At 51.4% G+C, this 23,166-nt stretch overlaps 2 pseudogenes; both read left to right on the plus strand.

Annotated features, from left to right (window-relative positions):
• The first annotated feature begins 1,906 nt into the window (after positions 1-1,906).
• Positions 1,907-2,921, plus strand: LOC134377693 (dead end protein homolog 1-like; annotated as a pseudogene).
• Positions 2,922-14,113: 11,192 nt separating this feature from the next.
• Positions 14,114-15,128, plus strand: LOC134377691 (dead end protein homolog 1-like; annotated as a pseudogene).
• Positions 15,129-23,166: the final 8,038 nt, after the last annotated feature.

The raw sequence follows: 23,166 nt of genomic DNA on the forward strand, positions 1-23,166 counted from the left end.
TAAGTAAAAAAGATGATATTATAATAAAACACATAATTTTATACTCCAAAAAGTTGGTTTTTGTTTCTGTTTTGGCAGCTGGCACGTATTGGGGTCCGAACTCTTAACCTTGGTGTTAGCAACAGAATGCTCTAACTAACGGAGCCAACTGGCCAGCCCCAGAAAAGTATTTAAAGAGAAAATATTTCCAAGAATTAAGTATCCTTTTAATATACGAAGGTATGTCCCTGAAAGTTTTGTATTTAAAGTAATTAAAATTTTCTACCTGATATTATGAAAGAGACGGGAGACTGGTTTACAGCACTTCTATGTCACGTGTACTGGTGGTTCTAGCTACCAGGGAATAAAAAGGAAAAGGTATAAGTATTAGAAGGGAAAAAATAAAATTCTATGTATATAACATAATCATATAATATCCAAAAAGATCAACAGATAAATTATTAGAATGAATACATCAGTTAAGAAATTCCCTGGCTACAAAATCAATACAAAAATCAAATATATTTCTCTATCTAAGCAACAATTAGAAAAATAAATTTAAAATAGTTTAAATCATTAAATAACAAGAGTCATCTGACAAAAAGCCCTTTGCACACAATATCATGTTATCAATTGCCTCTAGAATAGGGGTTGGCAAGCTTTTACTGTAAAAGGCCCCATAGAAAATGTTTTAGGATTTTTGGTCCATGTGGTTTCTGTTGCCTTTAGAGTGTAAAAAGCAGCCAGAGAAAATATGTGAATGAAGTGGGCATGGCTGTGTTCTAAGGAAACTGTATTTACCAGAACAGGCAGGAGGCTGGATCTGACTCGGGGCCCTAAAAGACGGATTCTGTCAATCTTGTCTGCAGTTACATAGCCAACTTGAAGGAGTTCCCACTGCCCAAATTTGGGACAATTTGAGCATCACGAAGAAAAGATAGTAATAACTTTTTATAAAACATTGAAAAAAAAAAACACAAATCCTTAATGATACTGGAAACGAAGGGGGCGAAACACTTATTTGTCATGATTTGAGATGACTCACATGGCTAATTCTTACTTTAAAATCCAGCACTGAAAAATGGAAAAGAAGAGAAAGATTTAAAAATCATAAAAAATTCAACATTGAAAGGGAAAATGATGAAGTATGCCCTGTTTTAGGAGGAACTGCAGTTTATCCCCAGATGAGAAGAGAAAATTCCTTATAGAAAAATGACACCTAGGGGGCTGGCTGGTTAGCTCAGTTGTTTAGAGCACAGCCTTGTAGCACCATGGTCATGGGTTAAGATCCTGGTACTGGCCAGTCAAAAAAAAAAAAGAAAAGAAAAGGAAAGAAAAGAAAAAAGTGCCATCTAATAAATGTAGAATGAACAATAAAATCATCGACTAAGGTTTTGATAAGTGAAGCTGGAAAGAGAGTCTTGGGAAGCAGATACTTGCATAGCACCAAAGTACCCACAGACAAATGGCTGGCTCACTGACCATCCTTCATACTGAAGAAGTTTGCTGTCAACTTGAACCAGGTTATCAAATTTAACATCACTAACAAATAAAAATAAGTTAAACAAATTTAACATCACTAGCAGTGAGGCAATCTACCATTCTATTCCATACCTCTTGCCAGGATGTATTCACCTCCTGACATCGTCCAGACTGTATTCTTGCCAGAAAAAAGTTTTATTTAACCTTTCTAAGCCGTTAGACCTATATTCAGCTTATTGGAACAAGTTAAATGCCATCACAAAGAAATTATGAGATTGCTCCAGAATGACATTTTCTTTTTTTATAAGACAACTGACCTGGTTTTCAAAAAGTCATTTTTTTTTAAAGTAGGGGGAAAGCGTAGTGGATTGAATTGTGTCCGCCCAAACTCACTGAGGCTTGACTTGTACTCCCCAGGTTTTCTGTAGTAGAAACTTACGAGTCCAAGCGGGCGTGTGAGCTCCAGGGTGAGCAGGTGAATCCAGAGAACGGGGCGGCGTTGGAGGCGCGGGTCAGGGAGACGGGCGTCCGCCTGGTGCAGGTGGAGGGGCAGAGGAAGGACGGCGGGCCAGCCCCAGGCCGGGTGGGCAGCCCGCCGCCGGCCGGCTCGGAGGTGCTCTCGGGCGGCTGCCCCAGGACGTCTACGAGCACCAGGGGATCCCACTGTGGCAGCGCGCGGGCCGCCTGCGAGATCCGCCTGCCCATGACCTTCGGCGGCCTGAACCGCGGCTTCCCGACGCCCGCTGCAGCTCGCGGCGCGGCGCCCAGGCCGCCATGGCCCCGCTGCACAGCCGCCCGCTGCGGCGAGAAGAGCGAGCTGCGCGTGGACGGGTCGCCGCCGACGGGAGCCGCCGCCGCCGCTGCTCGCGCTGCAGCCTCCGGGCCCGGCCTGCAGGAGGCGCTGCCGCTGCCCAGCCCCGGCGGCGCCCGCGAAGATCGCGCTGCTCAAGTTCAGCTCGCAGCGCACCGCCGCCGCCGTGCCCCCAAAGGCCCTAGCGGGAGGGCTGTCACGCCTCTGTGCAGCTTAGGTGGCCGTGGAGTGGCTCAAGCCAGGCCCGAAGCAGCGACTCCGCCAGCAGCTTGCGGGTCCCTCACTGCGCTGCCTACAGCCGCAGGGCAGCCGATTGGCCTTGGCTAGGGACAGGCTAGGGTCCCAAGGGGCTCGGGCTGCCCTCCAGCTGCTGTGCTAACAAATGAGGCTGGGCAGCCCGGTGTTCCTCACCAAGTGTTTGGGCACAGGACCTGCTGGCTGGCACCACTTCTGGTACCAGGCGGTGATCCCTGGTCATCCAGTGCCTTTCAGAGGCCTTATCTGGGTTGCGCTGGCCGCAGATGGGCAGCACGGGCATGACGTAGCCAAGGATGCGGCGTCCGCACAGCTGCTGGAGGCACTGAGTGAGTCTGGGGCCGGCTTCTTGTGGTCTGCTGGGGCTGAGCCAGGTGCCATCATGAAGCAGTGACCCCGTCCTCCACAGGCAGCCTAAACAAGGAGGGCAGAGCCTGTGTCAGTCTCCAGCCCAGCAGGCCTGGGTGGCCACTGTCTGATCCCATTGGGGGAGGGGCGGGGTCCTGCCACATGTGTGACACAGCCTCCCTGCTCGGGCAGGGCCTCATAGCACCTGGGTGGCTCGGGTTTGGCTTATGTGGTGGTGAAGGACCTTGCCCTCCCCCTCCCAGCCCAGGGTCAGACCTGACCCCATGGTGACACCCACACCTACCTTTGTCCCCTCACCCCTCTTTCTCCCACAGCTCAGTATGAATCATGCTTATTTTCTTGATTTCTTTTGGTTGGATTTTATTTGCGGGGCCGGCTGAACCAAAGGGTCAGAAATCCTGCCTTCATCCCCACTTCTTGGCATCTGCGTTTGGCTTATGTATAGTTTTGAGTTTCTCTATGCTGCTTCTATTTATATTAAATCCCTGTTTGCTGTAAAAAAAAAAAAAAAGAAAGAAAGAAAGAAAGAAAAGAAAAGAAAGAAAGAAAAAGAAAAAGGAAAAAGAAAGAAACTTAGCCCCCACTGTGACTGTTAAGAGGATGGGAAATCCTATTATGGTAGTTGAAAGGTGGAGCCTTGAAGAGCTGATTGGATTGTAGGACCATGCAGGAGCAAATGGATTAAAAATGATGGTCAGGGGTGTGGTTCTGAGGACTTTAAAAGAAGAGGAGAGTCTGTCTTTCTCTGTCTTGTTCTCTCAGCTTCCACCATCTTGAAATGTGAGACCCCGGGGTCACTGTCACCACCACCAGATGGACTTTGGACTTCTCAGCCTCAGAAACTGTAAGCAATAGATTTTGTTTTCTTTACAAATCACCCACTTTCAAGTATTTTGTTATAAGCAACAGGAATGAACTAACACAGAATGTATTTGATGAAAAGAAACAAAACAAGGGCCGGCCTGTGGCTCAGTCGGGAGAGTGTGGTGCTGATAACACCAAGGCCCCGGGTTCAGATCCCATATAGGGATGGCTGGTTAGCTCACTGGGTGAGCGTGGTGCTGACAACACCAAGTCAGGGGTTAAGATCCCCTTACCGGTCATCTTTTTTAAAAAAAGGAAAAAAACAACCGATTATAATGTGAACTTTAAGAAAAAATGCAGCCCCTGACCACCATAGCTGAGCCAGGCCATGGAGTTCTCCTACTGAACATAAACCATGTCCCAGAACACTCTCTCTGTTACCTTTCTGGAGCAAGACAAAAACCAAGACCGTTCTGTAACTGTCTAAGAACAGACAAAAACAAGAACTTTGTCCAAACCACAAAAGGGCCAGCTGTCTCTCTCCCTTTCCTGCACTAGTTTGCCTGCTTCTAAGTACAAGTTAAGATAATCACAGAATTGCTCTTGCTTTTTGACAGCACCCAGTCTAGAACAAAACCACCCCTTCCTTGAACCCTCCCCCAATCAACTAACACAAGCTGAAGTCCTATAAGCCCCATCTTGAGTTGCAAAGAGTTCAATCAAATATGTCCTCTCCTCCTACCTTTACAAGTATGTTCCTGGCATCCAGGTCCCACCGCTTGCTCACCAATCAGAAACAAAAGACTGGTGAGTCCCAAATGTTGGTGCGAGGCAGGAAGTTCACCATCAGATGTGTAAGGAGACAGACTAGAACTGTCTACCACTTTCGGGTTTCAGGGGAGTTTAAGGGGGAGCGGAGGGAATGGAGCACGGGAAATGAAAAGCAGGAGGGAGGGGCACGTGCAAGGAACCAGGTGCAGTCTCAGCCAGCCTCCGTCTGGTTTCTGCTCCCGTCCTTGCTGTTATCTCAGGGTCCTGCTGGAGGGATGGAATGAGCATAGCTTTAGTGAGTCTTCCTTGGATAGCACATGCAATTCTGCAGCTCCAGGCTGACCGGAGAACAGCTTCACGTCCATGTGTAGAACGTCATCTTGCCCCATAACCGAGGTTCAAAATATCAAATAACCATGGTGAAAGAGGGAACTCAGAGAAATGAAGTCCAAGGGAAAAAGGATCTGTGTCCTTTTCAAATCTCTGAGAACCCATGCAGTTTTAGTTCCCAACATGGCTTCAGTCCTGCTCACTCCAACAACTTACCTTTCTAATTACCTGGAAAATCAGTTTCAAGTTTAGAATTTTTAGACACCCTGAAGTTTCAGGCTGGGCCATACTGTGAGGACCACAGCCCGCACACGATCTCCCCTTCTCTTCCCACCCCGGCTCCACTCCACAAGTCAAAGAGCCTGTTGGGTTTCCATGTGGACACAGCAACCAGGCTTGGGTTTGGTGATAATATTTGGCAAGCCTCAGCCAGGAGCTGAGTGCCCCCTAACCCACTCCCCCTCATCTCTGTCTCAATCGAACACATCTAGTTTCAAAAGATGGGCCTGCCCCCCGCAGCCCAGGAAGTTAAATCTCTGTGTCAGTGTCCTCAACTGTAAAAGCTGATCGTGCAACTTTGAAAGATCCTCATGCAAATGGGTACGATTAGTCACCTGTACCAGATTAATCCACCCAAGCAGGATCTGGAAAGAAGAAAGTCCAGAGAGAAAGACCATGCAAGAAGATGTCACTGGTTACTGACAAGACTGCCACTCTGCAGCCGGCTGTTTTCACTCAGACTCTGTACATCTTTGCTTATGTGTAAAATTTGGTGTATTGTAATAATTATGGTGCAGACAGGGAAAACAGGCCAAGAGCAAAAGCAACATTTTCAAGGTTATAGGGCAGAAACCAGACCTGTCATTAGTTGTAGTCCATGCTACCTTCCACACCGTCATGGGTTTTTGTCTCTAGTTTGGTCCATTAGCTCCATGTGACACTGGTCATGGGATGGGTTTCAGAGATGTTTGCTCACACATGACTGATGACATCCTTAGGAAGGAGATGCCAGAATGATCACCCCTGTGCAGAAGGGGAGACTGGGAAGGTCCTGAGAGTCACAGTGGCTTGTCCAGGGTCACATAAGTGATAAGAAGGAGGAGCTGGGGCTGAACCTCCATGTATCTCCTCCGAGCTGTGAAGCTGGCTGCACCCAGGCCTTGCACAGGGGTGTGGTCAGGCAGTGTTGGTGGAAGTGTGGGCAATAGAGAGAGCTCATGGGGAAGGAGGGTCAGCAGTCAGGTACCCAGAGGGGCACTTGCAGTCTTGTACACAGAGGAGGGGTTCAGGAAATGAGGTACCAGGAAGTGACCTCACTTCCTTGACGACAGACCCCAACTGAACTCGGAACTCGGTAACCTGGCACCCACATTCTATGCACAGCCCCTTCCCCAGCTCACTTGGCCACAGGCAGAGTGAGATGTTGTGCTGTATCCCGAGGTCCCGGGGCAGTAGCCCCAGGCAGCCCTGGGCTGAGAGGTTTGTCCGATGCTTCCGGCGCTGGGTCAGCCCTCGCCCCGGACTCCTGTGGCCATTTGGCAGGAGGTCCCCAAAGGTAACGTCAGGTGTCCCAGGGCAGGGCGGGCCAGGCCAGGCCAGCACTGTGAGCCTCCCTGGGTGACCGCACACCCTCCTCCTGTGTGAGGGGGGACATGGGGACATGGGACACCCTCCCAGGGCAAGGGCAGGGGCAGAGGGTGGGGGCTTTATAAACCTGCTGGTCCTGGTGCGTTCACACCTCAGGTCAGGGCTGGAGGGTGAAAGGGGACTGCGGGGGTGGCAACCACCACCCTGTACATGAACCCTGGGCCCTCAGGCTGTCCTCTCATGTCCTCCCTGGGGTTAAGACTGGCCTCCAGCCCCTTCCCTCCTGGGGGTTCACGTTGCTCTCACTGTGCATCTCTTCCCTTGTCCTGACCTAGAGTGAAGACAAGTCTTCCCTCAGCCCAGATGCCACCCACAGGTTGTGGCCTGTCCCCGCAGGCACCCTGCAGAAGTGGGTGGAGCACCTGGTGCCCGCTGTCATGCGTGGCAACCACTCCTACGTGCACACCTTTCTCCTGAGCTTCAGGAACTTTGCCACTCCCCAGCAGGCGCTGCACCTGCTTTTCCTCAGGTGAGCACTCTGCCCCTCGATCACACAGTGTCACTCGGCTGCCTCCCAGCTGTGAGTCTTGGGACTGTCACCACACCCCTCTGAGCCTCAGTTCCCACCTGTGTTCAGTGGGTGGTAACAGGAACAAGCTCCAGTGGGTCCCCCATGGAAAGTGCTGCTCCTGAGTCCAGCCCTGTGGAAAGTTCTGCTGGAGGGGCCACGGTCGTCCTCATTCAGGATTCCTGCCCCCACCCCCCACGAGGAAGTCTCTGTCACACCCTCACTGACCTCGTTGACTTGGGCTTCACTCTTTTCACATTTGAGATTCTATCTGTAGGCTTCTGGGTGTATTCAAAGCAGGGAGACTGGAGGCTGGCAGAGGGGCTTCAGGTGCACCCAGATATCTTGGGAGGAGTTGGTTGGCGTTCATTCCTTCAACAAACATATCTGAAGTCACACTATGTGCAGTGACTTTCTGGGCACTGACCATATTCCAATGAACCGAGGAGACTACATTCCCTGCCCTCCTGGGCTTCCATTCTAGTCAGAGGTCAGACAACCACAATAGACATGAGAAGCAGGTAGTGCCACCATATGGTAGATGTGACACCGTCCTGGTCGCCTCTAGGTACAGAAGCATTCTTTCCAATTTTCATGGGGATGGCGGAGCCCTGGAGCAGCTAAAATGGTGAGTGGGGTTTGGGTGCAGATGGAGGGGCTCCCATCTCCACAGAACTGTGTGTGGTCGGTGGGGGCCTGTGGATGGGGGGGCTGGCAGAACTCTGGCTGCCACACATCTTATGATTCGTGCTACAGGGCCCAGGGCACAGGCTTTCCTGCAGGAAAAGGAGTCAAGATGAGCTGGGGAGGGGGCCACAGGCACTGTAGGGTGTGCGAGAGGCTGGAGAGCAGAGTGAGCCCAGAGAGAACCTGCCCCCACCCCTCCCATCCAGCCCTGCCCACACCCCCAGAGCCCGTGCTGAGCCAGAGCAGGTGTGCAGAGCATCCCGCTCACACTCGGGGATGCTCACCCATGCGGATGCTCAGCTGGTGCTGGTGGTGCAGAGTGTGGTCAGGGTCAAGAGATCAGTGTCAGCGGGAAGAGGAGATGCAGATTTGGATGGGGACAGTTGGGCAGCACATCCACGTGTCACCTCAAGTTTGGGGTTTTCCAAGGGCCCTGGGAAGGCCAGGGGAGCAGAGCCTCCCTCTGTTTCCTCATTCATCAGATATTCCTGGACACCTCCTGTGTGCCAGCGAGTAATGCCCAGAGCAGACAGCACCCTCCTGCCCTGATGGACAGGTCATTCCAATAGGGACGGGGCAGGGACCCAGACAGAGGAGGGTGTCAGGTTTCCCTGAAGAAGGGAAAGGTGGTCACACCAGTGATTGAAGGCTCCCCCCACAGAGGCTTTTGCCAGCCCCTCCTTGGTTTCCAGGACCATCTCTGCCGGGGCTGCTGTACTGGGGGTGGACATTGGAGGGGCTGGTCTATGGTCAGGCAGGGGCACAGGGTACAAGACTGCAGCTCACTCAGGGGAGCCCTGAGAGGGCAGCATAGAGGGATAGGCCAGGCCTCTGATGCTGCTGCCCACCTTTCTCCCCCAGTGCCATGTCCTCCATCCTAGAGATCTGGCTGGAATTCTATTCCATTGACTTCCACGAGCCTCCTGAGTTTCATGGTTTGAAGTCTCTGCTGGCCCATGTCCGTGTCAATATGCCGGGTTCAGAGGCGGAGCGTAAGGCTGATCTTCTTCTGGCGCAGCTGGAGAAGCTGGAGCACCTGGAGCCCAGTGAGGCAGAGACTGAGGGTGAGGAGGAAGAGGGTGGGTGCCTGTGAGGGTTTGGGGAGGGGGCTGGGCTGGGCCACACAGAGCAGAGTTTCCAGAAGCAGGCTGGGGACAGGGGCACTGAGTACTCAGAACAATCATGCAGTGTCCTGCAGTGTGGGGAGACTTCCTGAGGCTGGGTCTCTGGACTTGGGCTTCTCAGAAAGACTGTCATTGGAAGAGACATAGAAACTCATGTTGATATTTTCAATTGTTGTCACTCCAGTTCCAGCTTCTGCCCAGGCTGAACAAGTGTCCCAAGAGCTAAGGCCATCTTCAGCTCCAGCTCCACCTCCACTGCCAGAGCCAGAGCGAAAGCAAGATCCTGAGCCCGAGCCTGAGCCCGAGCCCGAGCACGAGCAAGATCCTGAGCCTGAGCCAGAGCCAGAGGAAGATCTAGAGCCCGAGCCCGAGCCCGAGCCTGAGCAAGAGCAAGAGCTAGACAGAGCCAGAGCAAGCTCACCTAACCACCCCTGAAACATCAAAAGAAGTGGAAGAAACACCAGCACCCAGGGGAGCCCCGCCTCCAGAGCTCCCACAAACACCCTCACCAGTCCCCACTCCAGAGCTGTCCTTCCCCTTCCCTGCCACCGTGCTTGTCCTCGTTTTTGTCTTTGTCCTGCATCTCCCAAGTTTTATCATCTTTTCTCTTCACTTATATCCCTTGTATAAAATAAAGTGTTTTAATATTTTCAAAATTACAATTCAGTGGCGTGAAGTACATTTCTCATGTGCTGCAGCCCTCACCTCTGTCTAGTGAGAGAACAGCTTCATCAGCTCTGCAGCCATTAAGCTGTCACTCCCCATCCCACCTCTCCTAGTCCCTGACAACCACTCCATTTTCTGTGTGTGTGAATTGACCTGTCGTGGATTGTTCCTATCAGTACAGTTATGTGGTCTTTTGTATCTGGCCACATAACATGAGAAGGAACTGATTAATTTTTATTTTATGTTTCCAGTAAGAGGAAAATGACAGAAAAATCAAAGACTATATGTAGAGACACAAAGCCCCGATAGTTCTTATTGCCCTAATCTTGAAATAGGAACTACTTTTGAATGAGTGGAGAGCCAGATGCCACAGAGGAAAAGACTGACTTTTGCTGGTCAAAACAAACCAAGAATAATGTCCAAAGCTTAAAAGACAAACCCCAGATTGGAAAATTCTTCATGATCAGAGAAAGGGGCATTATTCCGTCGGATAACCCGGAGTCTGAAACAGCTCGAGAGCCAGGACTACAGGCACTGCCTGGACACCAGCGAGCAGGTGGGGCAGGAGGAGCTGCAGACAGAGCTGGGGGACCTGGAACGGGAGGAGGCAAGGCTGGCCCGGGAGCTGGAGGACGTGGACGTGAACCTTGCAAGGGCGGCTGCGGAGCTGCAGGCAGCCCAGGCCGAGACTGCAGAGCTGCAGCAGTGGGAGCGGTGGGTCCAGAGGGACTGCAGGGCACTGGAGTGGCAACAGCTGGGACTGTAGGATGAGCTGAGGAGCGTGGAGAACCAGCTGCGCCACGCCCCTGGGCAGCTGCACTGGCTGAAGAAAACCAACATCTTCAATGCTACGTTTAAGACCTGGGAGGAGGGCCCCTTGGGCGTCATCAGTAACTTTAGACTGGGTCCTCTCCCCCACTGTCCCTGTGCACTGGGATGAGATTAATGCTGCCTGGGGACAGACGGCACTGCTGCTGCTTGCCCTGTCCAATGTGACTGGGCTGCCGTTTCAGAGGTACAGGCTGGCCCCCTGTAGAAACCACTCCTATCTGAAGTCCTTAACAGATGGCTCCACTGAGCTGCCCCTGTTCTATTATGCGGGTGGGGTGAGTCCTTGAGTAACAGACTTGACCATGCCATGCAGGCCTTCCTGGAGGGCATGCAGCAGTTCAAGGAAGAGGCTGGGAAGGGTGAGCAGGGCCTCTGCCTGCCCTACAAGAGCCACGTGGGCAAAGGCCTGCTGGAGGACGCTGGGGGCAGCAGGGAATGCTGCTCCATCACCACCCTTTGGAACACAGAGGAGCGGTGGACCAAGGCGCTCAGACTCATGCTGCTCAACCTTAAGAGGGGCCTCACTTGAGTGTCCTTAAAGTACCATCCAACATAACTTTCTCGTTGGCCAGTTAGCTTGGTGGTTAAAGCCCCCCTGTAACACCAAGGTCAAGGTTTGGATCCCCACATCGGCCAGCTGCCAAAAGCAAACCAAAAAGTAGATTTCTTTATTGTAAAAATACTATCAGATGGTAATCTGAGTACGACGTGTTTATAATTCAAAAGATGAATAGCCACACCAGATATTAACTGAAAATCAAAATAAACCATTGCCCAGAGCAAACCAAGAATCATGGCTATCCTTCCCAGCACATCTTTGTCCGCCCTTCTGTGGACCTTCCTCTCCCCTTCTCCCCCACCCAGACAAACATTGAAAACAGGGAAAATTGACAAGAGGACAAGATCCCTCCTACATAAAGGGCTGCAGGGACACAGAAGGCAAGAACTGAGGCTGGGGATAAGAGGGGCGGGGTAAGGAGAAAGGTGGACGTTTTCAGTTTGGGGTGAGAAAAAAGTGATTTGAGGCCACTGATGTATGTAGTGGAGCTTTGGGCCAGGGGTTGGGGGAGAACATTCAAAGATTCAGTTTTGGCTGCCACGTATATTGTGAGCCACTCCTCTTCCTTCCTGAGAAACTTCCAAGAAGTTTCCACATGTTCTTTCATGATGTAAAGCGAGAAGTATGTCTTCTTGGGCTGTGTCATTATGTGCAGATTAATTCTGAGGTGAGAGGGTAGGGTGGCCAAAGACTAACTGGTGACATTGTACGATAGATCAATTGAGGGGTCACAGAAAACTGAAGATTAAAAAGGAGCCAACAAGAGGCATTTTTTAAAAGGCCAGTTGTGTCTTGCCATCCCCCCACTTCTCCATTGCTCTCGGGATAAACTCCCAAATCCTTACCCTGGTCTTCAAACCCGGGTGACCTGTCCCTTACACTCCTCCCAGCTCCTCTCTGTTCCAAAAGGTGCCAATCCCGCCCTTCCTCTGCCCTTGGCCTTGCTATTCCCTGTGTGTCAACGTTTTCTAACCAAACTGTACACTTCTTGAGGGCTCACTGAGCTTTGTTGTCCAGATGACACGTAGAATCGTTCCTACATACTAAGTATCTATAAATAGAAGTGGTCATTGTGAAAGAGAACGGGAGGGCTGGCCAGTTAGCTCAGTTGGTTAGAGCACAGTCTTAGAACACCAACGAAGGCGTGGGTTGGGATCCCCGTACTAACCAGACACAGGAAAAGCAGAGAGAGAGAGAGAGAGAGAGAGAGAGAGAATAGGGAAGCGGTTAATTTGTCACAGACTTGGAGAGAATAGAAAATTCCAATAGGAGATTGACGAAATGGATTAATGTCTAACTAAGCCTGTGACGGAATACCACTTAGGTATTAAAATCTTGTAGAAGAAAAACAACATAATACTTAATGACAATGCTTAGAATATATTAAGTAAAAAAGATGATATTATAATAAAACACATAATTTTATACTCCAAAAAGTTGGTTTTTGTTTCTGTTTTGGCAGCTGGCACGTATTGGGGTCCGAACTCTTAACCTTGGTGTTAGCAACAGAATGCTCTAACTAACGGAGCCAACTGGCCAGCCCCAGAAAAGTATTTAAAGAGAAAATATTTCCAAGAATTAAGTATCCTTTTAATATACGAAGGTATGTCCCTGAAAGTTTTGTATTTAAAGTAATTAAAATTTTCTACCTGATATTATGAAAGAGACGGGAGACTGGTTTACAGCACTTCTATGTCACGTGTACTGGTGGTTCTAGCTACCAGGGAATAAAAAGGAAAAGGTATAAGTATTAGAAGGGAAAAAATAAAATTCTATGTATATAACATAATCATATAATATCCAAAAAGATCAACAGATAAATTATTAGAATGAATACATCAGTTAAGAAATTCCCTGGCTACAAAATCAATACAAAAATCAAATATATTTCTCTATCTAAGCAACAATTAGAAAAATAAATTTAAAATAGTTTAAATCATTAAATAACAAGAGTCATCTGACAAAAAGCCCTTTGCACACAATATCATGTTATCAATTGCCTCTAGAATAGGGGTTGGCAAGCTTTTACTGTAAAAGGCCCCATAGAAAATGTTTTAGGATTTTTGGTCCATGTGGTTTCTGTTGCCTTTAGAGTGTAAAAAGCAGCCAGAGAAAATATGTGAATGAAGTGGGCATGGCTGTGTTCTAAGGAAACTGTATTTACCAGAACAGGCAGGAGGCTGGATCTGACTCGGGGCCCTAAAAGACGGATTCTGTCAATCTTGTCTGCAGTTACATAGCCAACTTGAAGGAGTTCCCACTGCCCAAATTTGGGACAATTTGAGCATCACGAAGAAAAGATAGTAATAACTTTTTATAAAACATTGAAAAAAAAAAACACAAATCCTTAATGATACTGGAAACGAAGGGGGCGAAACACTTATTTGTCATGATTTGAGAAGACTCACATGGCTAATTCTTACTTTAAAATCCAGCACTGAAAAATGGAAAAGAAGAGAAAGATTTAAAAATCATAAAAAATTCAACATTGAAAGGGAAAATGATGAAGTATGCCCTGTTTTAGGAGGAACTGCAGTTTATCCCCAGATGAGAAGAGAAAATTCCTTATAGAAAAATGACACCTAGGGGGCTGGCTGGTTAGCTCAGTTGTTTAGAGCACAGCCTTGTAGCACCATGGTCATGGGTTAAGATCCTGGTACTGGCCAGTCAAAAAAAAAAAAGAAAAGAAAAGGAAAGAAAAGAAAAAAGTGCCATCTAATAAATGTAGAATGAACAATAAAATCATCGACTAAGGTTTTGATAAGTGAAGCTGGAAAGAGAGTCTTGGGAAGCAGATACTTGCATAGCACCAAAGTACCCACAGACAAATGGCTGGCTCACTGACCATCCTTCATACTGAAGAAGTTTGCTGTCAACTTGAACCAGGTTATCAAATTTAACATCACTAACAAATAAAAATAAGTTAAACAAATTTAACATCACTAGCAGTGAGGCAATCTACCATTCTATTCCATACCTCTTGCCAGGATGTATTCACCTCCTGACATCGTCCAGACTGTATTCTTGCCAGAAAAAAGTTTTATTTAACCTTTCTAAGCCGTTAGACCTATATTCAGCTTATTGGAACAAGTTAAATGCCATCACAAAGAAATTATGAGATTGCTCCAGAATGACATTTTCTTTTTTTATAAGACAACTGACCTGGTTTTCAAAAAGTCATTTTTTTTTAAAGTAGGGGGAAAGCGTAGTGGATTGAATTGTGTCCGCCCAAACTCACTGAGGCTTGACTTGTACTCCCCAGGTTTTCTGTAGTAGAAACTTACGAGTCCAAGCGGGCGTGTGAGCTCCAGGGTGAGCAGGTGAATCCAGAGAACGGGGCGGCGTTGGAGGCGCGGGTCAGGGAGACGGGCGTCCGCCTGGTGCAGGTGGAGGGGCAGAGGAAGGACGGCGGGCCAGCCCCAGGCCGGGTGGGCAGCCCGCCGCCGGCCGGCTCGGAGGTGCTCTCGGGCGGCTGCCCCAGGACGTCTACGAGCACCAGGGGATCCCACTGTGGCAGCGCGCGGGCCGCCTGCGAGATCCGCCTGCCCATGACCTTCGGCGGCCTGAACCGCGGCTTCCCGACGCCCGCTGCAGCTCGCGGCGCGGCGCCCAGGCCGCCATGGCCCCGCTGCACAGCCGCCCGCTGCGGCGAGAAGAGCGAGCTGCGCGTGGACGGGTCGCCGCCGACGGGAGCCGCCGCCGCCGCTGCTCGCGCTGCAGCCTCCGGGCCCGGCCTGCAGGAGGCGCTGCCGCTGCCCAGCCCCGGCGGCGCCCGCGAAGATCGCGCTGCTCAAGTTCAGCTCGCAGCGCACCGCCGCCGCCGTGCCCCCAAAGGCCCTAGCGGGAGGGCTGTCACGCCTCTGTGCAGCTTAGGTGGCCGTGGAGTGGCTCAAGCCAGGCCCGAAGCAGCGACTCCGCCAGCAGCTTGCGGGTCCCTCACTGCGCTGCCTACAGCCGCAGGGCAGCCGATTGGCCTTGGCTAGGGACAGGCTAGGGTCCCAAGGGGCTCGGGCTGCCCTCCAGCTGCTGTGCTAACAAATGAGGCTGGGCAGCCCGGTGTTCCTCACCAAGTGTTTGGGCACAGGACCTGCTGGCTGGCACCACTTCTGGTACCAGGCGGTGATCCCTGGTCATCCAGTGCCTTTCAGAGGCCTTATCTGGGTTGCGCTGGCCGCAGATGGGCAGCACGGGCATGACGTAGCCAAGGATGCGGCGTCCGCACAGCTGCTGGAGGCACTGAGTGAGTCTGGGGCCGGCTTCTTGTGGTCTGCTGGGGCTGAGCCAGGTGCCATCATGAAGCAGTGACCCCGTCCTCCACAGGCAGCCTAAACAAGGAGGGCAGAGCCTGTGTCAGTCTCCAGCCCAGCAGGCCTGGGTGGCCACTGTCTGATCCCATTGGGGGAGGGGCGGGGTCCTGCCACATGTGTGACACAGCCTCCCTGCTCGGGCAGGGCCTCATAGCACCTGGGTGGCTCGGGTTTGGCTTATGTGGTGGTGAAGGACCTTGCCCTCCCCCTCCCAGCCCAGGGTCAGACCTGACCCCATGGTGACACCCACACCTACCTTTGTCCCCTCACCCCTCTTTCTCCCACAGCTCAGTATGAATCATGCTTATTTTCTTGATTTCTTTTGGTTGGATTTTATTTGCAGGGCCGGCTGAACCAAAGGGTCAGAAATCCTGCCTTCATCCCCACTTCTTGGCATCTGCGTTTGGCTTATGTATAGTTTTGAGTTTCTCTATGCTGCTTCTATTTATATTAAATCCCTGTTTGCTGTAAAAAAAAAAAAAAAGAAAGAAAGAAAGAAAGAAAAGAAAAGAAAGAAAGAAAAAGAAAAAGGAAAAAGAAAGAAACTTAGCCCCCACTGTGACTGTTAAGAGGATGGGAAATCCTATTATGGTAGTTGAAAGGTGGAGCCTTGAAGAGCTGATTGGATTGTAGGACCATGCAGGAGCAAATGGATTAAAAATGATGGTCAGGGGTGTGGTTCTGAGGACTTTAAAAGAAGAGGAGAGTCTGTCTTTCTCTGTCTTGTTCTCTCAGCTTCCACCATCTTGAAATGTGAGACCCCGGGGTCACTGTCACCACCACCAGATGGACTTTGGACTTCCCAGCCTCAGAAACTGTAAGCAATAGATTTTGTTTTCTTTACAAATCACCCACTTTCAAGTATTTTGTTATAAGCAACAGGAATGAACTAACACAGAATGTATTTGATGAAAAGAAACAAAACAAGGGCCGGCCTGTGGCTCAGTCGGGAGAGTGTGGTGCTGATAACACCAAGGCCCCGGGTTCAGATCCCATATAGGGATGGCTGGTTAGCTCACTGGGTGAGCGTGGTGCTGACAACACCAAGTCAGGGGTTAAGATCCCCTTACCGGTCATCTTTTTTAAAAAAAGGAAAAAAACAACCGATTATAATGTGAACTTTAAGAAAAAATGCAGCCCCTGACCACCATAGCTGAGCCAGGCCATGGAGTTCTCCTACTGAACATAAACCATGTCCCAGAACACTCTCTCTGTTACCTTTCTGGAGCAAGACAAAAACCAAGACCGTTCTGTAACTGTCTAAGAACAGACAAAAACAAGAACTTTGTCCAAACCACAAAAGGGCCAGCTGTCTCTCTCCCTTTCCTGCACTAGTTTGCCTGCTTCTAAGTACAAGTTAAGATAATCACAGAATTGCTCTTGCTTTTTGACAGCACCCAGTCTAGAACAAAACCACCCCTTCCTTGAACCCTCCCCCAATCAACTAACACAAGCTGAAGTCCTATAAGCCCCATCTTGAGTTGCAAAGAGTTCAATCAAATATGTCCTCTCCTCCTACCTTTACAAGTATGTTCCTGGCATCCAGGTCCCACCGCTTGCTCACCAATCAGAAACAAAAGACTGGTGAGTCCCAAATGTTGGTGCGAGGCAGGAAGTTCACCATCAGATGTGTAAGGAGACAGACTAGAACTGTCTACCACTTTCGGGTTTCAGGGGAGTTTAAGGGGGAGCGGAGGGAATGGAGCACGGGAAATGAAAAGCAGGAGGGAGGGGCACGTGCAAGGAACCAGGTGCAGTCTCAGCCAGCCTCCGTCTGGTTTCTGCTCCCGTCCTTGCTGTTATCTCAGGGTCCTGCTGGAGGGATGGAATGAGCATAGCTTTAGTGAGTCTTCCTTGGATAGCACATGCAATTCTGCAGCTCCAGGCTGACCGGAGAACAGCTTCACGTCCATGTGTAGAACGTCATCTTGCCCCATAACCGAGGTTCAAAATATCAAATAACCATGGTGAAAGAGGGAACTCAGAGAAATGAAGTCCAAGGGAAAAAGGATCTGTGTCCTTTTCAAATCTCTGAGAACCCATGCAGTTTTAGTTCCCAACATGGCTTCAGTCCTGCTCACTCCAACAACTTACCTTTCTAATTACCTGGAAAATCAGTTTCAAGTTTAGAATTTTTAGACACCCTGAAGTTTCAGGCTGGGCCATACTGTGAGGACCACAGCCCGCACACGATCTCCCCTTCTCTTCCCACCCCGGCTCCACTCCACAAGTCAAAGAGCCTGTTGGGTTTCCATGTGGACACAGCAACCAGGCTTGGGTTTGGTGATAATATTTGGCAAGCCTCAGCCAGGAGCTGAGTGCCCCCTAACCCACTCCCCCTCATCTCTGTCTCAATCGAACACATCTAGTTTCAAAAGATGGGCCTGCCCCCCGCAGCCCAGGAAGTTAAATCTCTGTGTCAGTGTCCTCAACTGTAAAAGCTGATCGTGCAACTTTGAAAGATCCTCATGCAAATGGGTACGATTAGTCACCTGTACCAGATTAATCCACCCAAGCAGGATCTGGAAAGAAGAAAGTCCAGAGAGAAAGACCATGCAAGAAGATGTCACTGGTTACTGACAAGACTGCCACTCTGCAGCCGGCTGTTTTCACTCAGACTCTGTACATCTTTGCTTATGTGTAAAATTTGGTGTATTGTAATAATTATGGTGCAGACAGGGAAAACAGGCCAAGAGCAAAAGCAACATTTTCAAGGTTATAGGGCAGAAACCAGACCTGTCATTAGTTGTAGTCCATGCTACCTTCCACACCGTCATGGGTTTTTGTCTCTAGTTTGGTCCATTAGCTCCATGTGACACTGGTCATGGGATGGGTTTCAGAGATGTTTGCTCACACATGACTGATGACATCCTTAGGAAGGAGATGCCAGAATGATCACCCCTGTGCAGAAGGGGAGACTGGGAAGGTCCTGAGAGTCACAGTGGCTTGTCCAGGGTCACATAAGTGATAAGAAGGAGGAGCTGGGGCTGAACCTCCATGTATCTCCTCCGAGCTGTGAAGCTGGCTGCACCCAGGCCTTGCACAGGGGTGTGGTCAGGCAGTGTTGGTGGAAGTGTGGGCAATAGAGAGAGCTCATGGGGAAGGAGGGTCAGCAGTCAGGTACCCAGAGGGGCACTTGCAGTCTTGTACACAGAGGAGGGGTTCAGGAAATGAGGTACCAGGAAGTGACCTCACTTCCTTGACGACAGACCCCAACTGAACTCGGAACTCGGTAACCTGGCACCCACATTCTATGCACAGCCCCTTCCCCAGCTCACTTGGCCACAGGCAGAGTGAGATGTTGTGCTGTATCCCGAGGTCCCGGGGCGGTAGCCCCAGGCAGCCCTGGGCTGAGAGGTTTGTCCGATGCTTCCGGCGCTGGGTCAGCCCTCGCCCCGGACTCCTGTGGCCATTTGGCAGGAGGTCCCCAAAGGTAACGTCAGGTGTCCCAGGGCAGGGCGGGCCAGGCCAGGCCAGCACTGTGAGCCTCCCTGGGTGACCGCACACCCTCCTCCTGTGTGAGGGGGGACATGGGGACATGGGACACCCTCCCAGGGCAAGGGCAGGGGCAGAGGGTGGGGGCTTTATAAACCTGCTGGTCCTGGTGCGTTCACACCTCAGGTCAGGGCTGGAGGGTGAAAGGGGACTGCGGGGGTGGCAACCACCACCCTGTACATGAACCCTGGGCCCTCAGGCTGTCCTCTCATGTCCTCCCTGGGGTTAAGACTGGCCTCCAGCCCCTTCCCTCCTGGGGGTTCACGTTGCTCTCACTGTGCATCTCTTCCCTTGTCCTGACCTAGAGTGAAGACAAGTCTTCCCTCAGCCCAGATGCCACCCACAGGTTGTGGCCTGTCCCCGCAGGCACCCTGCAGAAGTGGGTGGAGCACCTGGTGCCCGCTGTCATGCGTGGCAACCACTCCTACGTGCACACCTTTCTCCTGAGCTTCAGGAACTTTGCCACTCCCCAGCAGGCGCTGCACCTGCTTTTCCTCAGGTGAGCACTCTGCCCCTCGATCACACAGTGTCACTCGGCTGCCTCCCAGCTGTGAGTCTTGGGACTGTCACCACACCCCTCTGAGCCTCAGTTCCCACCTGTGTTCAGTGGGTGGTAACAGGAACAAGCTCCAGTGGGTCCCCCATGGAAAGTGCTGCTCCTGAGTCCAGCCCTGTGGAAAGTTCTGCTGGAGGGGCCACGGTCGTCCTCATTCAGGATTCCTGCCCCCACCCCCCACGAGGAAGTCTCTGTCACACCCTCACTGACCTCGTTGACTTGGGCTTCACTCTTTTCACATTTGAGATTCTATCTGTAGGCTTCTGGGTGTATTCAAAGCAGGGAGACTGGAGGCTGGCAGAGGGGCTTCAGGTGCACCCAGATATCTTGGGAGGAGTTGGTTGGCGTTCATTCCTTCAACAAACATATCTGAAGTCACACTATGTGCAGTGACTTTCTGGGCACTGACCATATTCCAATGAACCGAGGAGACTACATTCCCTGCCCTCCTGGGCTTCCATTCTAGTCAGAGGTCAGACAACCACAATAGACATGAGAAGCAGGTAGTGCCACCATATGGTAGATGTGACACCGTCCTGGTCGCCTCTAGGTACAGAAGCATTCTTTCCAATTTTCATGGGGATGGCGGAGCCCTGGAGCAGCTAAAATGGTGAGTGGGGTTTGGGTGCAGATGGAGGGGCTCCCATCTCCACAGAACTGTGTGTGGTCGGTGGGGGCCTGTGGATGGGGGGGCTGGCAGAACTCTGGCTGCCACACATCTTATGATTCGTGCTACAGGGCCCAGGGCACAGGCTTTCCTGCAGGAAAAGGAGTCAAGATGAGCTGGGGAGGGGGCCACAGGCACTGTAGGGTGTGCGAGAGGCTGGAGAGCAGAGTGAGCCCAGAGAGAACCTGCCCCCACCCCTCCCATCCAGCCCTGCCCACACCCCCAGAGCCCGTGCTGAGCCAGAGCAGGTGTGCAGAGCATCCCGCTCACACTCGGGGATGCTCACCCATGCGGATGCTCAGCTGGTGCTGGTGGTGCAGAGTGTGGTCAGGGTCAAGAGATCAGTGTCAGCGGGAAGAGGAGATGCAGATTTGGATGGGGACAGTTGGGCAGCACATCCACGTGTCACCTCAAGTTTGGGGTTTTCCAAGGGCCCTGGGAAGGCCAGGGGAGCAGAGCCTCCCTCTGTTTCCTCATTCATCAGATATTCCTGGACACCTCCTGTGTGCCAGCGAGTAATGCCCAGAGCAGACAGCACCCTCCTGCCCTGATGGACAGGTCATTCCAATAGGGACGGGGCAGGGACCCAGACAGAGGAGGGTGTCAGGTTTCCCTGAAGAAGGGAAAGGTGGTCACACCAGTGATTGAAGGCTCCCCCCACAGAGGCTTTTGCCAGCCCCTCCTTGGTTTCCAGGACCATCTCTGCCGGGGCTGCTGTACTGGGGGTGGACATTGGAGGGGCTGGTCTATGGTCAGGCAGGGGCACAGGGTACAAGACTGCAGCTCACTCAGGGGAGCCCTGAGAGGGCAGCATAGAGGGATAGGCCAGGCCTCTGATGCTGCTGCCCACCTTTCTCCCCCAGTGCCATGTCCTCCATCCTAGAGATCTGGCTGGAATTCTATTCCATTGACTTCCACGAGCCTCCTGAGTTTCATGGTTTGAAGTCTCTGCTGGCCCATGTCCGTGTCAATATGCCGGGTTCAGAGGCGGAGCGTAAGGCTGATCTTCTTCTGGCGCAGCTGGAGAAGCTGGAGCACCTGGAGCCCAGTGAGGCAGAGACTGAGGGTGAGGAGGAAGAGGGTGGGTGCCTGTGAGGGTTTGGGGAGGGGGCTGGGCTGGGCCACACAGAGCAGAGTTTCCAGAAGCAGGCTGGGGACAGGGGCACTGAGTACTCAGAACAATCATGCAGTGTCCTGCAGTGTGGGGAGACTTCCTGAGGCTGGGTCTCTGGACTTGGGCTTCTCAGAAAGACTGTCATTGGAAGAGACATAGAAACTCATGTTGATATTTTCAATTGTTGTCACTCCAGTTCCAGCTTCTGCCCAGGCTGAACAAGTGTCCCAAGAGCTAAGGCCATCTTCAGCTCCAGCTCCACCTCCACTGCCAGAGCCAGAGCGAAAGCAAGATCCTGAGCCCGAGCCCGAGCCCGAGCCCAAGCACGAGCAAGATCCTGAGCCTGAGCCAGAGCCAGAGGAAGATCTAGAGCCCGAGCCCGAGCCCGAGCCTGAGCAAGAGCAAGAGCTAGACAGAGCCAGAGCAAGCTCACCTAACCACCCCTGAAACATCAAAAGAAGTGGAAGAAACACCAGCACCCAGGGGAGCCCCGCCTCCAGAGCTCCCACAAACACCCTCACCAGTCCCCACTCCAGAGCTGTCCTTCCCCTTCCCTGCCACCGTGCTTGTCCTCGTTTTTGTCTTTGTCCTGCATCTCCCAAGTTTTATCATCTTTTCTCTTCACTTATATCCCTTGTATAAAATAAAGTGTTTTAATATTTTCAAAATTACAATTCAGTGGCGTGAAGTACATTTCTCATGTGCTGCAGCCCTCACCTCTGTCTAGTGAGAGAACAGCTTCATCAGCTCTGCAGCCATTAAGCTGTCACTCCCCATCCCACCTCTCCTAGTCCCTGACAACCACTCCATTTTCTGTGTGTGTGAATTGACCTGTCGTGGATTGTTCCTATCAGTACAGTTATGTGGTCTTTTGTATCTGGCCACATAACATGAGAAGGAACTGATTAATTTTTATTTTATGTTTCCAGTAAGAGGAAAATGACAGAAAAATCAAAGACTATATGTAGAGACACAAAGCCCCGATAGTTATTATTGCCCTAATCTTGAAATAGGAACTACTTTTGAATGAGTGGAGAGCCAGATGCCACAGAGGAAAAGACTGACTTTTGCTGGTCAAAACAAACCAAGAATAATGTCCAAAGCTTAAAAGACAAACCCCAGATTGGAAAATTCTTCATGATCAGAGAAAGGGGCATTATTCCGTCGGATAACCCGGAGTCTGAAACAGCTCGAGAGCCAGGACTACAGGCACTGCCTGGACACCAGCGAGCAGGTGGGGCAGGAGGAGCTGCAGACAGAGCTGGGGGACCTGGAACGGGAGGAGGCAAGGCTGGCCCGGGAGCTGGAGGACGTGGACGTGAACCTTGCAAGGGCGGCTGCGGAGCTGCAGGCAGCCCAGGCCGAGACTGCAGAGCTGCAGCAGTGGGAGCGGTGGGTCCAGAGGGACTGCAGGGCACTGGAGTGGCAACAGCTGGGACTGTAGGATGAGCTGAGGAGCGTGGAGAACCAGCTGCGCCACGCCCCTGGGCAGCTGCACTGGCTGAAGAAAACCAACATCTTCAATGCTACGTTTAAGACCTGGGAGGAGGGCCCCTTGGGCGTCATCAGTAACTTTAGACTGGGTCCTCTCCCCCACTGTCCCCGTGCACTGGGATGAGATTAATGCTGCCTGGGGACAGACGGCACTGCTGCTGCTTGCCCTGTCCAATGTGACTGGGCTGCCGTTTCAGAGGTACAGGCTGGCCCCCTGTAGAAACCACTCCTATCTGAAGTCCTTAACAGATGGCTCCACTGAGCTGCCCCTGTTCTATTATGCGGGTGGGGTGAGTCCTTGAGTAACAGACTTGACCATGCCATGCAGGCCTTCCTGGAGGGCATGCAGCAGTTCAAGGAAGAGGCTGGGAAGGGTGAGCAGGGCCTCTGCCTGCCCTACAAGAGCCACGTGGGCAAAGGCCTGCTGGAGGACGCTGGGGGCAGCAGGGAATGCTGCTCCATCACCACCCTTTGGAACACAGAGGAGCGGTGGACCAAGGCGCTCAGACTCATGCTGCTCAACCTTAAGAGGGGCCTCACTTGAGTGTCCTTAAAGTACCATCCAACATAACTTTCTCGTTGGCCAGTTAGCTTGGTGGTTAAAGCCCCCCTGTAACACCAAGGTCAAGGTTTGGATCCCCACATCGGCCAGCTGCCAAAAGCAAACCAAAAAGTAGATTTCTTTATTGTAAAAATACTATCAGATGGTA

Source organism: Cynocephalus volans, chromosome 5, assembly GCF_027409185.1.
Source record: "Cynocephalus volans isolate mCynVol1 chromosome 5, mCynVol1.pri, whole genome shotgun sequence".
NCBI lineage: Eukaryota > Metazoa > Chordata > Mammalia > Dermoptera > Cynocephalidae > Cynocephalus > Cynocephalus volans.